Source organism: Lampetra fluviatilis, chromosome 25 (assembly GCF_964198595.1).
Source record: "Lampetra fluviatilis chromosome 25, kcLamFluv1.1, whole genome shotgun sequence".
Classification (NCBI taxonomy): Eukaryota; Metazoa; Chordata; class Hyperoartia; order Petromyzontiformes; family Petromyzontidae; genus Lampetra; species Lampetra fluviatilis.
Window position 1 is genome coordinate 2,792,802 of NC_136299.1, and position 22,379 is coordinate 2,815,180.

At 48.4% G+C, this 22,379-nt stretch overlaps 1 protein-coding gene across 3 annotated transcripts in view; it reads left to right on the top strand.

The window, feature by feature from the left end:
* LPGAT1 (lysophosphatidylglycerol acyltransferase 1) overlaps positions 1 to 22,379 on the top strand; it is a 98,658-nt gene that overhangs the window by 15,785 nt on the left and 60,494 nt on the right. The window contains exons 2-3 of one of the 3 annotated variants that reach the window (XM_078868022.1): positions 16,385 to 16,458; positions 16,840 to 16,980. The gene's annotated coding sequence lies outside the window, so the exon portion shown is untranslated. Of the gene's footprint in view, positions 1 to 11,366; positions 11,814 to 16,384; positions 16,459 to 16,839; positions 16,981 to 22,379 lie in introns of those variants that run through there. The other 2 variants (XM_078868019.1, XM_078868020.1) reach the window with 2 other exon arrangements.

Below are 22,379 nucleotides of genomic sequence, written 5' to 3' on the forward strand. Positions count from 1 at the left end.
GCCTGCCATGATGTGTGTGGCCCTTGTTATAGACTGCCGTGTTGAGTGTGGAGGTGTAAATATAGACACACGGGTTCGTGAGAGTGAGTGAGCGAGTGAGTGTGACGAGTGTGTGCAGAAGCTTGTGGTATAGGGGCTGCATGTGTATCTTTGGGGATACACGGTGAACGCGTGTGTGTGTGTCCGGCAAAACAACCCCCTACCTCGTGGTGCTGGACGGGCAACGCTGTTGTGGGCAATGCTGTTGTGGGCAGTGCTGTGGGGGGAGGGCCAATTCCGATTGGTCTTTCCCCTCATGGCGTTTGTAACCACCACAGTGGCCAAATGGGGGCTCTGGACGGGTGCAAGGGGCTGGTAACCCCTCCACCTTCAATTAATTACCACTAAACCACGACGATACATTTTAATAAATAAGCTTGTGCCGGAGGGCCCGGGGGTACAGGCGTCTATGACGTCTCCTGGCCAAACCCCATTTGGCAGAGCCAGGAGACTGAATCCTTACCCTCGGGGCTCCTCCAGAAACAACAAAAACACTATGTGTGGCCACATGGAATGTTCGAATGCTCACTGCGGAGCAGAGGCTGCCACTCCTCTGTCGGGAGCTGGACCGGTACTTCCTGGATCTCTGTGGTATTCAGGAGGTCCGGTGGACCGACTCTGGCTCCTGCCACCATGAGGGGTGGACAGTCCTCTACTCGGGGCAGGAGACTGCCAAATAACAGGGTGTGGCTCTTCTTCTGAATAAAATAATGAAGGGGGCGTGGGAGAGTGGCAGTGAGGTGTGGGAAGCTGTAAGACCCAGGCTACTTTGGGCTCGCCTTCGCATCAACCAGAGGCGAGAAGTGGTGGTCGTTGTTACTTATGCCCCCACTGAAGATGAACATCCGTGGAGGGATGCAGGCAAGGCCGATGAGTCAGATGCCTTCTATGACCTCCTGTCACAGGTGCTAGCTAAAGTGGCCCCTCGGGATAGAGTCATCTTGTTGGGTGACTTCAATGCCCGAGTTGGTCATGATGCTGGCACCTGGTCTGGAGTGATTGGAAGGCATGGGCCAGATCAGCTCAATATCAACGGCAGGAGGCTGCTAGATTTTTGTGTAGCCTATGAGCTTGTAATTACCAACACGCTGTACCGACATCAGCGCATCCACACCACATCATGGATGCATGCCGGGTCCAAGCAAAAACATCTGCTGGACTACATAGTGACAGAACAGCGGATGCGGGCCCATGTCCTTGATATCAGGATCTACCGTGGAGCTGATCTGCCCACTGACCATGGACTTGTCATCTGTAAGATGCGCCTGCCATTCTTCCACTCTGGTGGTGGGTGTACACCCAGGACCCCATTCAAACCCTTAGTTTCATGGTCTCAGCTAGCTGATGAAAGTTGCAAGCGAGATTTTCATCATCGCTTGCGGCTTGGTTTGGAATCGCCCCCCACTCCTGATGTCGAGGGGAAATAGGCGAGGTTTAGGACTGTGGCTCATGCAGCTGCAATGGCTGCTTTGGGTACGCGGTCCAGACCTCCCCAGAGACCCTGGCTGACAGAGGAGGTGTTCAAGCTGGCTGAGAAAAAGCGACAAGCCCACTCTCATCGGCTACAGCATCCTATGTCGGAGAATGAGGAGGCTTACCGCAGCCTTTGCTCGGAGGTTCGGAGAGCCGTGAGGCGCTGCAAGGATGGGTGGTGGTCGCGGGTTTCTGAGGAGATGGAAGTCTGCCTCAAAGGCCCGCAATCACAAATCACTATTTAATTCCATCAAAAAAGTAACCTGCAGCACCACACCTATTACCATCATTAGGGGAAAGAACGGTGATCCAATCTCCGACCCCCCCAGGAACAGGTTTGCAGATTTGCTGAACATTTATGTGAGGTCCTGGGGGAGGGGAAATCCCTCAGCCAGGAAAACAACGTGGGACAAATTGGGGATGATCCTGCCATGGCTGCGGTGCCTCAAATATTGGAAGAAGAAGTCACCCCCTGTGAATGGCTGGCTGAGGTACCATCTGTTGAGGAAGTACTGAAGGCAATCCAGAGTCTGAGACCAGGAAAGGCACCGGGCAGAGATGATCTCCCAAGTGAAATGCTGAGGGAGGGTGGCATTTGTGCACATCATAACAACAGTCTGGACCACTGGACGGGTTCCGCAGGACTGGAAGGATGCCCTGGTGGTCCCCCTCTTTAAGAAGGGGGACCGCACAGACTGTAACAACTACAGGGGCATCTCATTCCTCAGTGTGCCGGGAAAGGTCCTGGCAAGGATTATTCAACATCGCTTTGCTAGGCACGCTGAGGAGAGGCTTGCGGAGCCCCAATGCGTTTTCAGGAAATGGCGGTCCTGCACAGATGCTATATTTTCTGTCCGTCTGCTACAGCAGAGGTGTAGGTAATTCCAACGAGACCTACATCTCTGCTTTATTGACCTGGTCAAGGCTTATGATACCATCAGTAGGCCTGGGCTCTGGGTTGTTCTTCGTGCTTTCGGAGTCCATAACTCTCTGCTCACGATCATTAAGGACCTTCATGATGGTGAGCGGGCCTGGGTAAAACTACGTGGCCGGGAGTCAGAGCCTTTCCCTGTACACCTTGGGGTGCGACAGGGATGTCCTCTTGCTCCCACATTATTTAACATCTATTTTGACCACGTAGTTCGTGAAGCCTTCAATAGCTGTACCGGAGGAATTTCCATCTGGTACAGATACAATGGGAGGCTGATCGATGCCCGGGTGCGGTCAAGGGATGGCTCCCTATTGCTCAACCATGTTATGTATGCCGATGATCTGGTAATTGCTGCTCACTCAGAGGAGGAGTTGGAGGCGCTGCTGCTTAACCTGGAGCTTGCCACTAAGAGGTGGGGCATTACCATCAGCCCCACCAAAACTAAGCACCTGCCTGAGTGTTTTGTACCATCAGGCACTCCACCCCCACAACTCCCAATTGGTGATGGGGCAGTAGTGGAGAGAGTGGAGAGTTTCCTAGACCTGGGCAGTGTGCTCATGACGTGCTCCGGTTTAACAGCAGAGGTCTCACTCCGAATCAGTCGAGCAACATTATCTTTTCATCGGTTGCGTAACGCTGTGTGGAAGCTACCTGGTCTGTCGCTCCGCATGAAGCTTTAGGTCTTCTCAGCCACAGTCATTCCCTCCTTTCTCTATGCTTGCGAAACGTGGACTCCCCTAATGGAACATCTTTGCCGGTTAGAAACATTTAGGCTGTCCTGCCTACGATCCATCCTGGGTTTAACCAGGCTGGATTGTGTGAGGAGCTCACAAATCCTTGAAAGATCTGGACAAAGTCCCATCGGTGAGTTCCTCCGGCAGGCAAGGCTGCGTTGGCTGGGCCATATAGCCCGCATGCCCAGCCACCGCATGCCTAAACAGCTTTTGTTCGGCCGGATCGAGGGGACTAGATGGGCACGGCACGGGCTAGAGAAGCGATAGAGTGATGTGGTACAGGAGGATGTGCAGTTGAGTGGACTTGCCAATGACTGGTACCAGCGGTGTCAAGATCGGCTTTTGTGGAGGAGGCTCGTGAAGGACGCTACTGGGCAGTTGGAGGCAGTCGTCCTCCAGCAACAACGGAGGGCGGAGGAGCGACGTTCATAACAACGAGCGGAGTGCCGGGTGGCTAAAGCACAGAAAGGTGGCACAGCAGGGGGCACAGGTGGTGCATCAGCCAGTCGTCTTAGTCGACCTGTGGAATCTGGGTCTGCCCCGTGACCTGCCAGTGGGCGTTCGACACTTCACGTGGCCTCAAGGTGCACATGGCCTGGCACAAGCGTCGCCACTTAGTGGCGAATGGCGGTTGTTGTTGTTGTGTGTGTCCGGGGTGGATTCAGCTCTCTCTTTTTCTCCTCGTCCATCCCCCACTCTCCTCCCTCCTTCTGCTTGTCTCGGGAGTCTCCCCCGGGAGGCTGGAGAGGGACTTGCCCCTCTCACTGGGACTCAGGAATGACGCTGAGAGGAGGGGGAGGAGGCGTCCTTCAGATTGGGTTGCCCTTTAGTGGCATGCGCACACACGCACTGGCACACACACACTGCATTGCATTGGTCACAACCACACACAGTGACGGGCACAAAGACACTGGCAGGCAAAGACACACACACTGGAAGGAACATACAAAGACAATGGCCCCCCTGTATAGCCTTAACAGACTGTTGGGGCAAGTGCTGTTAGTGAGCACCTGTGAACGCCGGAGGGGGTGGGTGGCCAGCACCACAGCCGGCAGCCTTTGTCTCCTCAGTGGCGATGTTGACGCACTACACCAGGTGCTCATTTGAGGCTGAGTCAACCTAGGAGAGGCCCAGGACCGGTTCAGATAATCGTCACTGAGGTTGGCTGTGAGCGGGAATCGAACGCGGGTCGCCAGGTTCGAAGCGCGGCGCGCTATACACACACACTGGCACACACACACTGGCACACGCACACACACACTGGCACACACACTGGCACACACACAGGCACACACTGGCACACACACTGGCACACACACACACCGGCACACACACACACTGGCACACACACACACACACTGGCACACACACACTGGCACACACATTGGCACACGCACACACACACACACTGGCACACACACACACACTGGCACACACACACACACACTGGCACACACACACAGTTCCGTATTGTTACAAGCACAGCATGTAGAGCACACACACGTTGGTACACACACACACACTGGCAGGCACACACACTGGCAGGCACACACACACACTGGCACACACACACTGGCAGGCACACACACACTGGCACACACACACAGTTCCGTATTGTTACAAGCACAGCATGTAGAGCACCAGCACACACACACTGGCACACACACACACACTGGCACACACACACACACTGGCACACACACACACACTGGCAGGCACACACTGGCACACACTGGCACACACACACACTGGCACACACACACACACACTGGCACACACACACTGGCAGGCACACACACACACTGGCAGGCACACACACACTGGCACACACACACAGTACCGTATTGTTACAAGCACAGCACGTAGAGCACTAGCACACACACACACACGTTGGCACACACACACTGGCAGGCACACACACACACTGGCAGGCACACACTCACGTTGGCAGGAACACGTTGGATTCAAGCGCAGAGGCACAGTGCTCGGCACAGAAACGCCGTCATGTGTCAAGCACACGTTCACGTTGTCAGGCCCAACCAAACAAAGACGAAGTATCCCCGTATAGCCTTAACAGACTGTAGGGGCAAGTGCTGCTAGCGAGCACCTATGAAGGCCGGCACGGCAAACGAGTGGGTGGGTGGCCAACACCAGGCCCGGCCGCCTTTGTCTCCCCAGTGGCGATATTTACACACCGCACCAGGTACTCATTTGAGGCTGAGTCGACCTAGGGGAGGCCCAGGACGGGTTCAGATAATCGTCACTTGGTGTTGGCCGTGAGCGGGAATCGGACCCGGGTATCCAGGTTCGTAGCGTAGCGCGCTAACCACTGCGCCACCGCTCCCCTCAGGCCCAACTGCACACAGTCAGGCACACACAGTGAGTTCCAAACATAGTGAGGCAGTAGCGCACTTAGTGTTGTTCACAGGGAACCACAGGGTGGGCCACTACAAAAGCACGAGCACGTACACGGTGACATTCACAAGCCCACAAACAGCTCCAGGGGTCAGACACTAGGATACATTCACTGTATCAAGCAGCATAATACATACACACAGTATCATTCAAGAGCACACACACGGTCAGGGATTGGACAACAGTACGTACAGTGGCCAGTCCACAATTAGTACATACACAGTGCCATTCACATTCAGAGAATATAGTACATGTACAACGTGCTTGGCACTAACACAAAATTACCCCCCTCCACACACACAATTACCTCCTCCACACACACACACGATCACCCCTCTCCATACACAACAACCATCACTATTTTTGCTATTTTATTACTTCCCTTCTACGTGACTTTACCGAAAGAACCAAGAAGATGAATCCCTGCAGTCACGAAAGCTTTAAATCGAAACATCACTATATAGTCCAGCAGATGTTCTTGCTTGGACCGGGTATGCATCGATGATGTTGTGTGGATGTGCAGATGCCGGAAAAGCGTTTTGGTAATTACATGCCCATCGGATGCACAGAAGTCTAGCAGCCTCCTACTGTTGTTTTTAAGCTGATCTAGGCCAAACCTTCCAATCGCTCCAGCCCAAGTGAATGCGTCATTCCCACTCGGGCATTAAAGTCACCCAACAGGATGACTTATCGCGAGGGCTCACTAGCTAGCACCTGTGAAGGGAGGTCGTAGAAGGCATCGGACTCATCGGCCTTGCCTGCATCCCTCCACTGATGTTCATTTTCAGTGGGACTTACAGCTTCCCACACCTCACCGCCACGCTGGCGTGGACAGATGGCAACCTTCACGCGGGCCACTTTGTTAAGTGAGAAATCACGATGAATAATGCTATCAGCGCAGCGACCGAACATTGATCATCGATCTCCCGGTCTCCAGAGCAACATAACAAGCCACGCCAATGGCCCTCTTTAGGGCCAAAGAACATGCCAGATAGGCCTTGGGACAAGGATCCTCCATCTCAACATTGAGGGGCTCTCCCGGGCGAAGTGCGAGTATCTTGTAACATCGATGTCCTGACGCTCCAAGAAACCCAGGTCTTGGATGCCCTACGTGCCAGTTGCTACCACATCCATGGATACACCCTCACGACGAGCCGATACCACCTGAAATATGGCTTGGCCATATACGTGAAGAACACCAGCACAAGAGTTCTACACCTTCCCACCAACCGAAAAAAGCCACCTACACCACCAGCATCGAGATAGAGAAACTGCACGTCACCAACGTGTACAAATCCCATAATTCAAATTTACTAAAGCCAACGCTCCCAAGTGCACCAATCCCAGCCCGATATGTTGGTAACTTTAACACGTTCCTTCGGAGTGGGCAGGTAGGAACTTGGTTGGACAGCGCATTCGTGCACGACAGACAAATATGCACGACAGACAGACAAATAATCCCTGGTGGGCAGTGTGGAACCTGTTGTTCCTACATGTAACAGCCACCAACTATGTGGGGCTATACAGTAAGGGGCCATCCATTTAGTACGTACGCAAAAATCTGTCAAAATCTGACCCCTCCCTGTACGCACGCGTACTTTTTACCCCCCCCCCCACCTGCGTACGTACGCTTGACGCACCACCCCCCCCCCCACGAATCATAATGGCCGATATATTTAAGGATTAATAATAATAACGTGTTTAAGCAAACAGATAGTCCACCACCGAACTATCTAATTCATTTGAAGGCCAATGTACACATTATTATCGAGGCTTCACCCCCCCCCCCCCCCCGTTTCCTATGCGTACGTACATTGTCAGTAGAACCCCCATACGCAAGCATACGCATTTGGGTTAACCCCTCCCTTCCCCCTCCATGCGTACGTACTAAATGGATGGCCCCCAAATCAGGCCGACTTCGAAGACCTCACTGACTGGATGTCCGCTGAAGATCTGCACCTGGTTTTCGATGCCAAGCAAGAAGCAACTTTCCACTCTTTCTCGCTGGCAAAGTGACTACAGCGTGGATCTCGCCATCGTTTTCAAGGATCAAAGTGGGAGCACACTTCATGCATACTCCCAAAAAATACTCCCAAACTTTCCCAACATAGGCCCATCATCACCCACATCAACAAGGTATTTTGGACTTTTTGCGCATTGGGATCCTCGGATGGAATGCGCATTCTAAATTTGAATTATTTTCATCATGACTGTGACCTTATCATGCATTCGTTCAGCAACCAGAAGCCAATGCAGGTCGGTTCTTGCAGTACCCATCACAACATGTGCCAAATAATTTCATGCATGCTGCAGCTTGCTAATGTTTTTGCCAGACGTCCCGAAGAGTAGTGAGTTGCAATAATCGAGCCTTCTTGATAATAGGCTACACACCACCGTCGTGGTCGAATGTGTCGTAGAGCCCTGATATGAAAATTGCAGGACCTGACTATATTTTGTACGCGGTGATTAAACGACGTATTCTGGTCGAATATGGTGCCAAGGCTCTTTAGATGAGTCAAAAACTGAATTCTGGAGTCTGCGATTGCCACACCTGTTCCTACCAGAAATGTTTTTGCCTGAGTCCCAACCAGCAGAACCTCTGACTGATGCACAAATGGAAAATTTAAAACTCCAGTGTGCGCCTGTGGTCACCCAGAATAGGCCATAATACAGAAACGACGCAATGCCCAATCCACAAAGACGAATTCGACATTACAGGGATACAATCTTCTGCTCTTGTCGCGATTGTCCGGCTTGATCACCTGAATGTGAAATTGTAGTTGTTGCTCTGCATCCACAACAGTTATACGACAGTCGAAGACCACCACGCTCCCACGCCCCCTTCATCTTGTTCATAAGAAGAGCCACTCCCTGTTGTTTGGAAGTTTCCTGCCCCGAGGAGAGGACTGTCTACCCCTCATAGTGACTAGAGCCAGAACCAGTCCACCAGACCTCTTGAATACCACAGAAATCCACGCGGTACCGGTCCACCTCCCGATAGCGAAGTAGCAGCCTCTCCTCCGAAGTGAGCATTCAAACATTCCACGTGACCACTCGTCATGGAGTGGCGAGATGTTCGCTACCTCGCCTGGTATCCTGGAGGGCCGTCGGTTCGATCCCAACCCTGACGCCTGTATATTTTGAATTTGCATGTTCTCCCCACGGTCGAATGGATTTTTCTCTGGGCCCACTGATTTTTCCCTCCACATTTAGAAAAATTCGTCGAAACTTATAAATTCCAACACGATAAGCCACTGCACTGAGTTATCATTTGTGGCCAGGTCGCTTATGAAAAAGAGCTACATGGCTCAGCAGACCTTACCTGGTAAAATAGGAAAGTTAATGAAGACACCTGTCCCCCCCCCCACCCGGGGCCTCCAGCAAAAGCTTAGTTTGATATTCGGTCGTCCAGAGCCCCCGTTTGCCGCTGCCGTGGCTACGAGAGCCATGAGGGGAATAGCTGATTGGAGTCGGCCTTCACCCAATGGCACATTGCTCAGCCACGGCAGCATTACCGACTGCCACCATCCACACATCCCCCTCCACACACACACACATCCCCCTCCACACACACAATCCCCCCACAATCACCCCCCCTCCACACACACACACATCCCCCTCCACACACACAATCCCCCCACAATCACAATCCCCTCCACACACACAATCCCCCCACAATCACAACCCCCTCCCTGCACACACACACAATCACCCCCCTCCACACACACACACAATCACCCCCCTCCACACACACACACAATCCCCCCCCCCTCCACACACACAATCACCCCCCTCCACACACACACACAATCACCCCCCTACACACACACACAATCACCCCCCTCCACACACACACACAATCCCCCCCCCCTCCACACACACAATCACCCCCCTCCACACACACACACAATCACCCCCCTCCACACACACAATCACCCCCCTCCACACACACACACAATCACCCCCCTACACACACACACAATCACCCCCCTCCACACACACACACAATCCCCCCCTCCACACACACAATCACCCCCCTCCACATACACACACAATCCCCCCCCCTCCACACACACAATCACCCCCCTCCACACACACACACAATCACCCCCCTCCACACACACAATCACCCCCCTCCACACACACACAATCACCCCCCTACACACACACACAATCACCCCCCTCCACACACACACACAATCCCCCCCCCCCTCCACACACACACACAATCCCCCCCCCTCCACACACACAATCACCCCCCTCCACACACACAATCACCCCCCTCCACACACACACAATCACCCCCCTCCACACACACACACACACAATCCCCCCCCCCCTCCACACACACACAATCACCCCCCTCCACATACACACACAATCACCCCCCTCCACACACACAATCACCCCCCCCCCTCCACACACACACACACAATCACCCCCCTCCACACACACAATCACCCCCCCCCCTCCACACACACACAATCACCCCCCTCCACACACACACAATCACCCCCCTCCACACACACAATCCCCCCCCCTCCACACACACACACAATCACCCCCCTCCACACACACACACAATAACCCCCCCCTCCACACACACACACACAATCACCCCCCTCCACACACACACAATCACCCCCCTCCACACACACACACAATCCCCCCCCCTCCACACACACACACAATCACCCCCCTCCACACACACAATCACCCCCCTCCACACACACACACAATCACCCCCCTCCACACACACACAATCACCCCCCTCCACACACACACACAATCACCCCCCTCCACACACACACAATCACCCCCCTCCACACACACACAATCACCCCCCTCCACACACACACAATCACCCCCTCCACACACACAATCACCCCCCTTCACACACACACAATCACCCCCTCCACACACACACAATCACCCCCTCCACACACACAATCACCCCCTTCACACACACACAATCACCCCCTCCACACACACACAATCACCCCCCCCCTCCACACACACACACAATCCCCCCCTCCACACACACACACAATCACCCTCCCTCCACACACACAATCACCCCCCCCCCCCTCCACACACAATCACCCCCCTCCACACACACACAATCACCCCCTCCACACACACAATCACCCCCCTCCACACACACAATCACCCCCCCCCCCTCCACACACACACAATCACCCCCCTCCACACACACAGTCACCCCCCTCCACACACACAATCACCCCCCTCCACACACACAATCACCCCCCCCCCCTCCACACACACACAATCACCCCCCTCCACACACACAGTCACCCCCCTCCACACACACACAATCACCCCCCTCCACACACACAATCACCCCCCCCCCCTCCACACACACACACAATCCCGCCCTACACACACACAATCATCTCCCCTCCACACACACACAATCACCCCCCTCCACAGACACACACAGACACACACACACTAACACAGACACACACACACGCAGACACACACACATACACACACAGGCACACACACAGGCACACAGACACACACAGACACACACAGATACACACACACAGACACACACAGACACACATACAGACACACAGACACACACACACACACAGACACACACAGACACACATACAGACACACACACACAGACACACACACGCAGACACACACACACTAACACAGACACACACACATACACACAGATAGACATACAGGCACACACACAGACACACACGCAGACACACACATACACAGACACATACACAGACACACACACAGATACACACACACACAGACACACACACACAGACACACACAAACACACACACGCAGACACACACAGATACACACACAGATACACACACAGACACACACACAGATACACAAACACAGACACACACACATACACACACACAGATACACACACAGAGACACAGACACACACGCTGCACTCACACACAGACACACACACTACACACACACAGATTACAGTGCGCGCAGTCGTGACAGCAACATCCGTGCAGTCGCTCGCTCGGCGCGCTACAAACCATTCAGCACACACACACAGTAACACTCACACACTAACACACAGTAACACAGTGACACACACTAACACACACACAGACACACACTCACATACAGTGGAGACACACACAGACACACACCAAAGACTGCGCAAGGGTCCGGGGAAAAATGGCCAGGCCGCTGAATGTGTGAGTATCAATCGCTGCTGCTGCTCCTTCATCATCCTTCTCCTCCTCCGTCTCTTAAGAGCTTCAATTGTGTCCATAGCGAGGGGCTCTCGGTGTGCCCGCGGCCGATGCAACATCACCGACGTGGTGGTGGTGATGATGGTGGTTAGTGGTGATGATGGTGGTTAGTGGTGGTGATGGTGGTGATGGTAGTGGTGGTGGTGATGATGATGATGGTGGTGATGGTGGTGGTGATGATGATGTTGGTGGTGATGATGATAATGGTGGTGATGTTGGTGGTGGTGTGAATCCATTGCCACTCTGTTGGTCGCCGGTAATGATGATGGGTGATGTAAACCCGTAACACTCTTCTTAGTCGCCGTGATGATGATGGTCGTGATGTTGGTGGTGATGTTGGTGATGGTGGTGGTGGTCGTGAACTCATCCCAATGTTGGTCGCCGGTGATGATGATGATGGGTGATTGTGAATGCATCTTCACTCGTGATGATGGCGATGGGGAGTGTAGCGGATTCCCTGCGTCTAAGACGATCCATGCCGCTCTGCCGTCCTTAGTTGTTAGTGTACAGTACAGTGTGTACATGCCGCAACACACGTGTGTGATGTACAGTGTGTATATGCCGCAACACACGTGTGATGTACAGTGTGTGTTGTGCACACGTGTGTGTGTGTACAGTGTGTGTACAGTGTATGTGTGTTGTGTACAGTGTATGTGTGGTGTGTAAAGTGTGTAAAGTGTGTGTGTGTACAGTGTGTGTACAGTGTGTGTACAGTGTGTTGTGTACAGTGTATGTGCTTTGTGTACACGTGTGTGTACAGTGTGTGTGCTTTGTGTACACGTGTGTGTGTAGGTGGTGAGCGCACCGCGATCCTGGGCCTCCCCCGAGTGTTGTGTCGTTGTGTATGCAGTGTGTTGTTGTTGTGTGTGTGCAGTGTGTGCAGTGTGTGTGTGTATGGTGTGTGTGTCTGTATGCAGTGTGTATGCAGTGTGTATGCAGTGTGTGTGTGTATGCAGTGTGTGTGTGTATGCAGTGTGTATGGTGTGTGTGCAGTGTGTATGGTGTGTATACTGTGTGTGTATACAGTGTGTGTGTATACAGTGTGTGTGTATGGTGTGTGTGTATGGTGTGTGTGTGTATACAGTGTGTGTGTGTATGGTGTGTGTGTGTATACAGTGTGTGTGTGTATGGTGTGTGTGTGTATACAGTGTGTGTGTATGGTGTGCGTGTGTATGCAGTGTGTGTGTATGTAGTGTGTGTGCAGTGTGTGTGTATGCAGTGTGTGTGTGTATGCAGTGTGTGTGTGTAAGCAGTGTGTGTGTGTGTATACAGTGTGTGTGTATGCAGTGTGTGTGTTGTGTGTGTGTTGTGTGTGTATGCAGTGTGTGTGTTGTGTGTGTGTATGCAGTGTGTGTGTGTGTATGCAGACTGTGTGTGTGTGTTGTGTATGCAGTGTGTGTGTATACAGTGTGTGTATGCGGTGTGTGTATGCGGTGTGTGTGTATGCAGTGTGTGTGTGTATGCAGTGTGTGTGTGTATGCAGTGTGTGTGTGTGTGTATGCAGTGTGTGTGTATGTAGTGTGTGTGTGTATGCAGTGTGTGTGTATGTAGTGTGTATGTGTGTACACACATGTGTACACCAGTGTAGCGTGTCTAATATCTTATCATGCACGCGGTTGCGTGTGGCTGTGTAAGAGGGTCCGCATTGTTTACGCACACGTGTTCTATTTGCATGGACGTGTATAAAGTACTGTACGTGTGCAAGTGTGTCGTGGTGTGTAGTTCGCGTGCAACGTCTGATGGGATGTGTTTGTAAACGTGTAGTGTAGTGTTGTGTGTGCCTCTGTACCCCCTGTATCTGTGTGATTACAATATGGCAGGGCACAAGTATATTGTACGGTAGCGCATGTTAACATGTGTATACAGTAATGTCACTTATTGCATGTCAATTGCTGAAAGAATGCCTCCCCTACATCCATCACTCGCTGTCCTGTTCTTTTTTTGTATCAAGGCCTCGCTAATTCCTGTACACGTGAATGGCATCACTCCACCACACTCCCTCTCAGCGGTAGTTGTCCTGTCATCCCATTGCAAGTCTCGACCTATTGGCCATCAACCCAACATAGCAAATGTGCCAAGCAACACATGTTCCATGAGCAAGCAGGTCAGCGCGATGTCTCATTGGCATTTGTGCCCACATTCTTTAATACTCCTATCCCAGTCTCTCAGTGGGCATGGCATCTCTCCACGCTTCCTGCTACAATTATTTGTGATCATGTGGTATGGTTCCGTATGTAAAAAAGCTGGGAATATCATATCGACTCATTGAAATCATACTCATGCGAGCACATTCGGTTGGTGTATGCCTCTCAATTACGAAGTTCATGTTCTCCACATGTGTGCCATCCTCCCGTTAGCCTCTCTCTTCATTGAATTGAAAACGTGCCCCCTTTATCTGGTGGCACAAACTTCGCAGTCATTTCCTGTAGTCCCTTGCTTGTTTTTAATTCCCATTGTCGGCAATTATGAAATGGCTATTTACGTTCTCGACGCGTGTTATGCATTTTCTCCCATCCAATGTTATTCCTTTTCTCCCATCCAATGTTATCCCTTTTCTCCCATCCAATGTTATCCCTTTTCTCCCATCCAGTGTTATCCCTTTTCTCCCATCCAATGTTATTCCTTTTCTCCCATCCAATGTTATCCCATTTCTCCCATCCAATGTTATCCCATTTCTCCCATCCAATGTTATCCCATTTCTCCCATCCAATGTTATTCCTTTTCTCCCATCCAATGTTATCCTATTTCTCCCATCCAATGTCATCCCTTTCCTCCCATCCAATGTTATCCCTTTCCTCCCATCCAATGTCATTCCTTTTCTCCCATCCAATGTTATCCCATTTCTCCCATCCAATGTTATCCCTTTTCTCTCATCCAATGTCATTCCTTTCCTCCCATCCAATGTTATCCCATTTCTCCCATCCAATGTTATCCCATTTCTCCCATCCAATGTTATCCCTTTTCTCCCATCCAATGTTATCCCTTTCCTCCCATCCAATGTCATCCCTTTCCTCCCATCCAATGTTATCCCTTTCCTCCCATCCAATGTCATCCCTATTCTCCCATCCAATGTCATCCCTTTCCTCCCATCCAATGTCATCCCTTTCCTCCCATCCAATGTTATCCCTTTTCTCCCATCCAATGTTATCCCTTTTCTCCCATCCAATATTATCCCTTTTCTCCCATCCAATGTTATCCCTTTTCTCCCTTCCAATGTTATCCCATTTCTCCCATCCAATGCTATCCCTTTTCTCCCATCCAATGCTATTCCTTTTCTCCCATCCAATGTTATCCCTTTTCTTCCATCCAATGTTATTCCTTTTCTCCCATCCAATGTTATCCCATTTCTCCCATCCAATGTTATCCCATTTCTCCCATCCAATGGTATCCCTTTTCTCCAATGCCCGCTTTCTCCCATCCAATTTTTCAGAAAAATGTCTTCGGCTCTTGTAATTCGCCACAGTCAAAGCAAATCTCATTGGATTACTGCCCCTTCTGTTTTGTCATTTATGCTGTGTTCATACTCAGTGTAGTGGTTCTTTGACAGAGTTTTGTTTACCATGGATATACTGTACATATTATTTTTTTCAAGCCTGGTTTGTGAGAGCTTAGATGATTACATTTCCAATTAATCCAATGTATCTAACAATAATGTCTCGGCGTGAATGGAATTTCATTCGCGTACGTCTTTTTATAGGTGCCGTTTGTATCTATGGTCACTGGTGGACATATTTGTATATGTGTGGTCACTGGTGGACACATTTCCTAATACAACTTGCTCACGTCATAGATTGGCCTCTTAAATTTCTGTGACTGTATTTAATTTTCTTGACATCTTTGAGAATAATTTATGTAGAGTATATGTGATAGTAGGTTAATGGGTCGGCAATTTTTGAGATCAGGTTTGATTGCCTTTTTGAACCGTGAGTCAGAAACCAGTCCACAACTTACGGGTATTTCATTCCTTTGTAAACATTTTCATAAATAGGTCAGCTTAATGTTGTTTAAATTTCTTGTCCGGCTTTGATGTTCAGCTATTCCGTCTGGCTTGGGAGCTTTCCCTGTTTCGTATATGAATGGCGCTGCTTAGTTATTTACTTGTGACATCTGAAACATTATCCGTCTTATCTGAAACATCACTTCTTTCCCTGTGGGTTATTCTTTTTGTTATGGCCCTCAGTAAATTTGACAGCGCAAGTTACCACAGCTTGGTTCGATAAAGAATACATTAAATTAAGGATACATGGTACAATACCATTTACATTTCACCATTGGCAAAGAAAAGACAAAGCTAGTTGCTGGCAAAATAAGACGGAACGCGCACGTATGTATATGCTTACGTGTCTGTTTATATGTTATTATTACAAGGGGCTATACAAAGATATGTTTTCCACTGCACTAGGATTCCAGCAAATACGTTTTAATACACAGTGACAAGTGGCGATTATTGGGCTGGGTTTCCTTCTTGGTCAATTCCGCACCAAAATAAAGTACTTTGTGTGTGACGTTGACAGCACCAAGGTGACAACACCAGTTGGGATTGGAGTTGATACGTCAGCTTCCTTGTACACCACGCTGACTTTAATAGGTGCTCGCTAACAACAATTGTCCTCAAAGTCTATCCGTGCATGTGTAAATGGGGTCTGCTTGTGTTTGTGTGTGTTTTTTGTGGCATCCAGCTCGGCTCGGTTAATAATTGAAAGATGATCAATGTTTCCATGGTCTTGCATTCAAATCTTCAATGTTTGCTTCGAGTGCAAGGTGCACGGTTGCTTGCTTGTCTGTACCAGCGTGCCCAGTCTTATCAGACTTTGCTGCACGAGTTACACGGTACCATCTGCAGAGGTCGTCACGCATCTGCATGTAAACGTTCTAAAGCGTGTGTTGGTTTTTTTTGTCCAAATCGGATGACAACTTATTTTCTGATTCGTCGTGCGTTGTTGTCGAATGTGCTTGGCACCCTCTTTAGGAGCTGCTTTCCAAGTTGAGAGGTGTTTTGGCGGAGGCCTTTGAAGGTCGCTGGAGGATTTGCACCCCCCCCCCACTCTCCTCTTGGGTTCCCTCCTCCAGCTGAAATCACTGCACAGGCACCACCTGCCACCAGAGAAAGGTACGAATTGACGAAAAGCGTAAAAAAATATATACCATGTGTGTGAACGTTATAGACCATGAAAGTCGTGTTCCGCACAAATACTGCGTTGTGGTTGTGGACAGTTCGGGCACCATGGTGGCGAGACGTTAACTCCCTCACCTGGTGTGCAGGAGGTCGTGGGTTCGTTCCCGACCATGATGCCTGCTGTATATTTGGAGATTGTATGTTCTTTCTCTCTCTTTTTCTCCGGGTCCTTCGTTTTTTTCCCTCCACGTTTAGAATCGGCATCACGCGTTTAGAGTATTTGGCCGCTGCTGTAAATTGACACTTGATAAGCCACTTGGTTAAGCGATCATTTATAACGCATCGCTTGAGTTTGACTGCAGTGGTTGATTGTTGTTGTTTTTTCCTGAATTCTAAGAATTCAAATTGTGACTTGGCTTGGTATAAGAACCACAGTAGAGACTTTTTTGGGTTCGATCGTGTAAATATAAATTGTCTCGTTAAACCCGACACAGCCAAAAAGCAAGGTTTGTTACGTAAACAAAACCTGCCAAATCGTGAAAGCATACGTGTTAAATTGTTATAGGGAGCCGATTGTGACCGATGGTATTTGTTCCTCATTTCCATTCTCCACAATGTAATTATTAATTCACGCTCATTCTTGCACCCCTTTTGAGTGTTAGCGTAGCTCGAGTTCACGTTATGCCTCGTGGGTTTTCCACAACTTTACCAACGGAACTTTAGACCCCATTTAACTGTCGTTCATAGCACTTTAATTTCCTGATGTATACAACTGGACGTGATTGAGCCTTCACGTGGTGCTTCATCGCGAGTTGTTCTTACAGTCCCAGAGGAAATTAATATATCGATAAACAAATGTGTCCCGTTTGTATAAACACCCATGACCGTGGAACGATGTTTTTGAAAATACCAATCGGAGGGAAGGAGGGGGGAGTTGCTACACCCTTACAATTCAAGGGTCAAAGTGTCTCCACGCTCAAACAGGCAATGTGGCAGATCTCATCGCCTCCAGGCGACCTGGAGGTCACAGTGGAAAGTCCACATTACCAAGGCTGGGCCACGTTGCCACTGTTCACTCCCCCCCACCAACGTAGCGCTATAGTTTTATTTACCACAGAAGTTGATGATGATGCCGGGTCGATTATCCTAACCTGGCTGCTTGACTTGGCACGTGAAGCCCTTTCTATAACTGCAGTGCCGAAGCCACCGCCACTCCACGTGGCCACATTGCCACACACTGCAATAAAATTATACTGGGGCAGCCACATAGCCCTTTCTTTCTTCTTCTGTTATCTCCTGTCAGGGCTAATGTGTAACTACAGTCTAAGCCTTCCATGGAAATGTGTAAAGTGCCTTTAAATGAAGCATTTTGTTTCAACACGACTGAGTTTTCCTATGGGGGGGGGGGAGGCTGCCTGTTATGATGGGAATTTAAGTATTTGCTGCATTTAACGAGTATTTACAGTCATGGATGCTAATTTACATTCCCATGTACATGTTTGAAAGGAGCATAATGCATTTTATATTGAACATTGATAATATGAAGTTCTGTCAATGTATTAATGGTGGGTTTTGATTGCTTTTCCGTCTGTTATGAGATTCCATATTTGCTGTTTATATATGTTGTGCATGAGCTTTATACTTTTTACTTAAAATGAAGCAAATTTAACTTGTAATAAGTAACACCGCATTCATTTATAATGATAACAGTGTTTTGAAGAGCTACTTTTTCGAGGAATTGTGGCGTAGCACGGACTGCGAAAATGACGCCAACTTCATAAGAAATGGAAAACATGTTAGCGGGAGCTGTGTTGGATCTCGCGTCTGGCCCAGCATTTCTGCTTGTTTGAGCAGCGAGACGCTTTGTCTCTTGAATTGTAACAGTGTGGCAACTCCCCATTCCCTCCATCCCCGTTTGGAATTTTATAAAACATCGTTCCACGGTCATGGGTGTTTATACAAACGTACATATTTGTTTATCATATAGAAACATAACACTAGACACACAGCAATAGCTCTGCGAATGAAGTTAATATGGCAAACTTAAACTTAATTTGGAGCTTTCGTGACTGTAGCAATTACTCTTTGGTTCTTTCGGTAAAGTCACATATAAAGATAAAATAATAAATTAAATACTAGCATACGACGTTTCGATTGCAACACAAGCAATCATCATCAGGTATAAATGAAATAGAAACACAAATCTAGTATACTTAGAAATGTAATGTAATACAACAGAGAGTCGGATAACATAACAGTCAACACCCTACCTGGTTGATTACGTTCTTCCTGAGAATGCTAAATTTGAGAGAGAGATAAAACAGAGATAAAACACAGAACCAGAGACATTTAGACAAACATATAAGCAGAGACAGATATCACAGAGATACATAGAGAGAGACACATGCATACATAATATGGCAACTTGGTATTGCATATTGCAGCAGTGCGTTTTGCCCTGGGGCATTGGTATTTAGGGTCCAAGATCATTCAGAGATAAGAGCAGTTACTTTAATGGGACTGTGTTTACCTGGAGGATAACTCCTCTAGGCCACTCCAGCCCATACCCCTTATTTTCCACAATACAGAGTGGCCTAACATAATTACAATCTTTGTAATGATATTTTACATGTTATTTTTGTATTACTTCAGACAAGCTGTAGCTTAGTTTGATGGCTAAGGAACCACGAGAACCTCCTCCACTCTGCACTGTCGCTGATCAAGGGTTTTCAGTTTTTGCGTTCTATTATCCGTGGAGATGCTGGGAAGAGTTAAAGGGCATGGGCTGAGTGGAGTGCCCCGTACGTTGTCGTGTTATCGCTAGTCATGGATGGTGTCATCTGCTTTCATGAATATAAAAATAACAATACAAGTATTTCCCTGCCTTATGGTTCGTGGTGAAGCGTGTTGTATCACAGGCCATAGAATACAATTATGCACCATACTGTAAAGTCCTCGACTTATGGACGGGGTCCATTCCTGAGACTCGTTCGTAAGTCGGAACGGAATAAAGTACTTGATTTAAATGCACAAAAGGCATTATAAAATGTGTTAAACTTTCAACAAAAGAGGAAAGCACTGTTAAACTAGAAAATAAGAAGAAATATTGTACATTTGTATGTAATGCTGTAATAAATACTGTGTAGTAAATAAAATAAAAGAACATAAAATAAATAGAAATAGAGAAAATAAATCCGTTTTATTTTTATTTACCTTGAGTCCTGATGCTGGCTTGCTTGTCGGAAGAGGCATGAGTCTAAACAATTACATGCACACAGGGCACACGCACACACTCACACACAACAACAATGATCCCCCATATAATCTTACCAGACTGTCGGGGAAAGTGATGTTAGTGAGAAATTTTTAAGGCTGGCACACGAGGGGGTGGGTGGCCAGCACCATGCCCGGCCACATTTGTCTCGATGCTTACACACCGCACGAGGTACTCATTTGAGGCTTAGTCGACCTAGGGGAGGCCCAGGACCCATTCAGATATTCATCACCGGTATTGGTCGTGAGCAGCAATCGAACTCGGGTCGCTGGGTTGGTAGCGCAGCACGCTAACCATTACACTGCCGCTCCCCACATACACACACACGTGGGCATGGGCATCACGTACACACACGCGCACACTCACTTTCACACACTCATTTTCACACAAATGTACCCTCACGCGAACACACACACTTACTCCTAGCGTGACTCATTACGTCTTGCTGAACAAAATAGTTCCGCGGTTCAGTTCACAAGTGCGAGTTCGCAAGTGCGAGTTCGCGTTCGTAAGTCGATGTTAAGAAGAATATATATCTCACTAGCGGGAAGTACATGGCGTTGCCCGGGGGAAAAATGTATTTCAAAACTTCGCTTAAAAACATAACATATACATACACAAATACTAAGCTATTGTGAAAGCCCGGTGGGCCGTTTGTCTTTCCATTTGTCCATCAACAAAATTATAAGAAGCTGGCAGAAGTCCAAAAAGTTATAGAAAGTGGGGGGGTAAATAGTTGATCTAAAAGTTTTCCGAAAATTGTCACCCCCCCCCCCCCTCAAAAAATATTTTTACCCCCACGTAGGCATATATACCTACACACCCTACATACAATAGAGTCAGTAGTATCTACTGACTCTATATACACCTACAGACCCTACATACAATAGAGTCAGTAGTATCTACTCACTCTATATACACCTACAGACCCTACATACAATAGAGTGAGTCGTATCTGATCACTCTATAGTATCTTCTTGGTTCTTTCGGTAAAGTCACGTAGAATGGAAATAATAAAATAATAAAAAGTAAACATAAGAAAATAATTCTCACGACGTTTCGGCCACAACGCAAGCAGCCGTCCTCAGGTGAAGAACAGGTCTGTCGAGAAGACAGAGTCTGAATGACACACCCCAGGCTTGGAGCGTCTTTTTTAAGCTGGGTTGGATGGGGGAGAGCGCCTTGACAAAAGAATTTGCATATCAAGAGGAATTTTGCAAGTTTCCTACCACCACTCTCCCATTGACATATTTCGTTGCTTCCTCTTAGTATCTTTCACGCGACGGTCAATGGTATAGTGTATAGCTGATTGTATAATAATAAATAGTATACAATTGTAATGTTTTATACAATGTAAAAAGTAATATGTAGTATCGTAATTGTATAGTGAATATACAGCAGTGTGATATACAGTGGGGTAGGTAGAATAATACATAGTGTAATATTACAATGTATAAGGTATAGAGTGGTGTATTATAATAATACAGTATAGAATTTAATGTTGGGTTTGTCTATGGCAGTATATAGTACAGGGTATACCCGTGTGATGTAAGAGAATAAAGTTTAGCTTGAAGCATATTATATTTTTTGCGACGTAGAATTGTAATGTATTACTTACTGTTAGTAGCTCAGCTTATTGAAGAGTATATTTAGTATACTGATGATACTATGTAGTTTATACTTTAGTTGTTTACGTGGTGGTTTAGTTACTGCAGATACATACTATTAACATTCCTTCTCTTTATTAATGCTACCCCTACCCCCTCCCTTTGATGCTGCTAATCCTGCATAATGCACGGGCATAATGACTTTAAACCCCTCGCCAAACCTCCTACGCATTTCACAAGTAGTACTAATCGCATATCTGCATTTCCCATAAATATACTAAATTACTCTTGATATGCAAATTCTTTTGTCAAGGCGCTCTTCCCCCCTCCAACCCAGCTTAAAAAAGACGCTCCAAGCCTGGGGTTGTCATTCAAACTCTGTCTTCTCGACAGACCTGTTCTTCACCTGAGGACGGCTGCTTGCGTTGTGGCCGAAATGTCGTGAGAATAATTTTCTTATGTTTTATTTTTATTATTTTATTATTTCCACTCTACGTGACTTTACCGAAAGA